A 6,000-nucleotide genomic window follows, 5' to 3' on the forward strand; every position below is an offset into this window, starting at 1 on the left:
TCAATTTAATATATATTATTATCAAGCAAATAAGTATTGAAGATAATCAAAATAATGGAATCAATTTTGGTTGAAGAATCTCTACATATTAAGTCAAGCATTGGAATTCTATGATACTATATCATATATAGTAATGTATTGGTAGTATAATTCAAATTGAGAAGTGAAATTGTAAAGCTGAAGATGTGGTTCCTGGGTACAGCATTTGCCTGGCCTAGCATGCACGAGGTCCTGGGGTCAACCCTCAGTATCAGAAGAGAAAAAAATTGAAATTGTAGTAACTGACAAAGGTTTAGAATTTTAAGCTAAAACATATTTATTTATTAAGTATTATATTTAATATTAAATATAATGTTAAATTTGTATTTAATATTATAGTATATGATAATATTTTCAATATAGGTTAGTTGTAAGTCAAGGTAAATGACTGGAATAGGCACAAGAGGAGCACCTGCATTTTCAGTTTTGTTCAAACAATATACTTGGAGTTGAAGTAAATTGTCTTTCAAATGCAAATTTCCTATCCACACTGTTAAAGAAATAGAATTACTTTCAAATTTTCTAGAAACTGATATATTTCTCTTAGGTTTTTGCTTCCCCAGGAACAAATGAACACACACACACACACACACACACACACGCGCGCACACACACAACAAAACACACATGTTAAGCTAAAATGATGTTGGCAATGGTTGAGAATTTTGTTTTACTTTAAGGAAATAAATCGAAAAATAAATTAAAATCATATTTGCAAGTGGGGTTTTAGAAATGCATTCAGGAATAGCAATGAAAACCAAATTATTTTATCTAATTGTAAATACATAAATTAATGTATTTTCAAAAATCTTGTTTGTGAAAAGAATATGGTCAATCTCAAAGAAAATATGCAAATTATATTGTGTTTAAAATACAGAAATTATGGCAAAAAATCTCATTCCCAATGAGGTAAAAATGTAGCTAAAAATAAACAAATTATAAAAATATATGATGTAGCAGGGAAAAGCTTATAATGTTAACCAAATATATCAAACCTGAAGCAATTGGGCCAATTGTTTGTTGAGTTTTCATGAAGAAGACACCATTTCTTATTTTTCTCTTCTGTAAACAAGGATAATAATAAAAATTTAAATTGAGCTCTGTGGTACACACACCTGAAATCCCACCTACTTGGAAGCTGAGGTAGGAACATCTCAATTTCTAGACTAGCCTTGGCAACTTAGCAAGATCTTCTCTCAAAAATATAAAAATAAAAAGAGTGGGGGAGATAGCTTAGTAAGAGAGTAACTTTGATCCCCAGAGCAGTGAAAAAAAATATATTAGAATCTATTAGTTTGAAAATAAGATATTGACAAAATTTGACGAATTTTTTTTAACCTACAACTAAAGTCATCTCTTATTGTTCAAAATGATATTAAAGAGGAGAAATGAAAATGTTGAGTTTTCCCCTCTGCCAATTTTAACATTATCTTTATTAATATTTCTTTGTGTATATTACCTCTTTTTTAACATTGACATGATTAGGCACTGGTATTCTTATCATATAATAACATTACGTTAAGAAAGATTTATCTTATACTAACAATTGAATTATTATTAGGGTTTTTCAATTATTAATTGCTTTATTCATCATGCTCCTTAGGAAACCAAGTTAAGGAATGCCTCAAGTGAAAGCAACTACTCTCTTATTGACTGACAAAAATCCAAGGTTAGTAACATCAACATCTCCCACATTTGGAGTCCTCCTTTTCTGTTTTTTTTCTTGTTACAGTTCCTTCTTAACTATTTCATAAAAAATTCCCCAACGATGTAGTGTGAATACATAATTTCTTGGATATCCTAAAATATTCCATGAAAGATGTACTTTCTGGCAAATTCTTTTAAAAAACACTTGTATAAATAAAATTAAACAAGTTTATGTCAAGACTTCTTGGGAACTTCAGTATACTATATCTGCATTATGAGTCCCTCAGAGAGGGATCGTGTGTGAGGGAAGGGTTTTTCAAAATTATTTGCCCTGATACATTATTTTTCTTGGTATAACAGCCTTCTGCTCCCAGCATTGGGGATTAAATCTAGAAGATCATACATCCCCAGCAAATGATCTACTCCTGAGCTACACCCCCAATCCTCTTGGAATAACTTTTGAGATCACAAGGAATGTTCCTGGGAAGATAGTTTTTATATATGTAGCAGTAATCCTCCATAAGCTAAATTTAGTTTTAAAAGATAATGTACCTATAAATAGGCTGGAATGCAATTTCTGATAATAGGACAATATTTGGGCAAATAGAGACTTTAGCATATCTATATCATCACAGTAAGTTCTCAGATTCTTATTTACAACCTCTCTCAGTAAGAAAAATTCTCTTGTCCAGGGAGAAATTCATGGCCCAGAAATGTACCAGATGGCCAGGTAGCGAAGATAACTTTGCAATGCAAACATTGTAAACAGTTAATAAGAAATGACCTGCTTGACTTTGGCATATTTCTGTTTCTTTATAATGGCAAAATTGAAATGTTTTAAAATAAATTTAGTGTATGTACATTCTGGTTTGCAAAAGGCATTCAGGATTTATAAAAGAGTTTTTTTTTTTTTTTTTTTTTTTGGTAATCCTTTATGTTGAACAGAGCAGCTATAAAAATTATAAAGCTACTTCCTGTGAAGAACCCACCCATTAAATTTCTGAATAGATATTATTGAACATATTAGAGCATGATTTTTAGGCTTGAATTTAGTCAAAAGGCCAACTAGTGCTTAGAGTGAGATTTTCAAAAGTTAAAATTTAAAAATTATTGTACAAGGGTAGGGTTCAATTGATTTATTTTAATGATACAATGAGGAAAAAAAAACTATGCCTTCAGAAGTGATATAGAAATACAGTTCAGTAAAGAAGTCAGGAAATGAGAATTAAAGAAATCTCATAATGTTCCTTATATAAAATTGTAACAAACTTACAGTTCCAGTTCAACTGAGATGTGTCCCTCAATGTCGATTACATGATTTGGCACATGTTAGGTTAGCTATTGATGAAATAGCTCAATTTTTTTCTTATTAGTAGTAATAAATAATTCTTTTCTGCCAAAAATATGACACATATACTTGGATAATGTATCTGTTTGCTTGGGAAAAACTTAAACTATGCCTGTTCTAGTCAAAAGTGTCCAGGAGCTGGGGTTGTGGCTCAGTGGTAGAGTGCTTGCCTAGCATGTGTGAGGCACTGGGTTCAATTCTTGGCACCACACAAAAATAAGTAAATAAAAATAAAGGTCCATCCACAACTAAAAATATATCTATTAAAAAAAATAAATGTCCAGAATTGGAAGAATTATATGATTACCCTATGAAATATTCACTGGTATCCCATGTGAGTTTTAGGTAGCTAATCCATAGCATGAACCATTCCCCCTGTTAACACACCTTTAGTTTCAATAACTTCTCCTATGAAAGGCAGGTTAAAATTTTTGCATGCTGTAAGTGTCTATGACCTTGTTTTTATGCTTCATTAAGCAGAGAGCAGAAGAGTGTATTGAGACTACACAAATTTATTTAGATCCTGTCACATAATATATGACGTTTAACCTTTTGTGCTTAAGACCACTATGATTGCGGTGATAAAAATTATTAATGACAGTCAATGGCACAGGTACCGTCTGGTAAATGAGATGAAAGGAATGTATTTGGGCATGATAGCATTTTACTAACCACTATTCTTTAGGAAAAACCTAACTCATAGTCAAGTACTTGTCAATTCAACTTGGAGGTCTATGGTTATATTAAACAGCAATATAACTTTACCCTATTTTCAAAGAGGATGGAATGAAATAGAAATGTGCAGCTCTGATTTTAAATAAAAATGGTTTCCTTCAATTTACATAGACACAAATGGAAAAATAATTTGAGAGGAAAAATGAATGAATTTGAAAAGTGCTCTGGGAATAATAGATCTCATTGATCTTAAAAATGTTTAAAATATGCTGTGGGGTTGTGGTGAAACTAATATAGAGATAAGAGTTTAAAAATAGCCAAATTAGCTTATTTGGTCAATATTGGCTGAAATGCCAGTGCTAACTAAACATACAAAATGTCAGAATTATTTACCTAGAAAAGGAATTTACAAAATGATATTCTTCTGATTCCCTAGATACATCAAAATAATTTCACCTTGAACTTACTAACAATATTAATTTACTTATTCATTTAGTGTTGCAATTGAATTGATATCTTTTATAGGCTTAGCTAAAAAACTAAAAGAAAAATGTGCTTTACATAAAGATGGTAACAGCTGGCTTGCTTTATTGACATAGCTAATATAATGTGATGTACTACATAACAATTTAAAGTTTTCATGAGTTTCTCAGTGTTGAAGTGACTTTTCTCTGAGCATTCACAGCATAAAAAAATGCCATGTTATGAATTTTGAAGCTCTCTTTCTATTTTATTGGAGATAAGAACAAAAGTAGGCAGGAAAATTGGAAATTACAATAATTAAATAATAAGACTTGTTCTTTAGGTTTTTAAGAATGTAAAAAGCAACATAGTGTTAAAAGTATTTGGGCTACGTCATTATTTTTATTGAAACCCTAAAAGGTTGTGCATTAAAAAATAACATATATTATAGTCACATCACAGAACTCAAATTCCTATTTAAAAAAAAGCTAATTTGAGTTTTTATTCTTCACTGCAATTAGTTCATCATTAAAATGGACAAAGTAGGGGCTGCAGGGTTTAGCTCAGTGGAAGAGCATACAGGAGACCCTGGGTTTCATCCCCAACACAGGGGAAAAAAATAGCCAGAGTAACTAATTCTTTAAGATGTCATTTATTTCAATTACACAGACCTGGTTTTAATATTTCTATGTTTTTCAGTGACTTTTTTTCAATGAAGCACTATAAAATTTTCAGAAAAATTTTCATTAAACCCATTGATATTATTTATCTAGCACTGTTGCCATTGTATGATAAGAAAACACATCAAATGTCTGTGAGGGCAAGTTTCCGGAGACTACAAAGCAATTTTAAGTCAATAAAGTGGAGAGAATCTCATTGTTTGTTTTTATTCCAATCTATTGACCTCATTGGAATTACTATGGATTGTTTTCCAAGCCCTGTGTTCTTGATTTAAGGAGTAAAAGATGAGTAAAAGGACAGTTTCTTGATAAGTTTGTGGAAGAATGTTGCTTGCTTTATAAAATAAAGCAAAACTGCACAAATGGCACAGCCCTAAAGAAAGTGTCAGAAATATGGCAGGTGGCCTCAGAAAAAAATGGATACTTTTTAGTGCTTTGAGTTAGGACTTCTCTATTTAACAAAATAAACGAATAAAATCCCTTTAGGAATGAGTTTTTTATTTGCATCAAACACTACTGATTAGGAGTAAGGAAAGCACTTTGACAAGTGTTTTACAGAGAATATTTAATTATTTATTGGAAAACTTTCAGAATGTGTATTAATTCATCATCCTAAAATGAGAGGAAAATGGAAAACTAAATGACACTCACTTTAGAAAATATTCATTGCATATGAAACAGTCACAACGTATAATATCATTCATGAAAATCTTTTTTTTTTCTAAAGAGAGAGTGATAGAGGGAGAGAGAGAGAATTTTTAATATTTCTTTTTTAGTTCTCGGTGGACACAACATCGTTGTTTGTATGTGGTGCTGAGGATTGAACCCGGGCTGAGCGCATGCCAGATGAGCGCACGCTACCACTTGAGCCACATCCCCAGCCCCTCATGAAAATCTTCATTAATTTCAGTTTCTTTGAGAAAAATTCTTCTGCATTGCCAGGTGTGGAGGCATATTGACTCCTAAGGCTGAGGCAGGAGGATCATGAGTTCAAAGCCAGCCTCAGCAAAAATGAGGCAATAAGCAACTCTAAATAAGAGAGATCCTGTCTCTAAATAAAATACAAAAAATAGAGCTGGGAATGTGACTCAGTGGCTGAGTGCCCCTGAGTTTAATCCCCCTTACTACCCCTCCTACCCCGAAAATGTT

This window comes from Spermophilus citellus (genome assembly GCF_964194105.1).
Source record: "Spermophilus citellus genome assembly, chromosome: 1".
Lineage (NCBI taxonomy): Eukaryota > Metazoa > Chordata > Mammalia > Rodentia > Sciuridae > Spermophilus > Spermophilus citellus.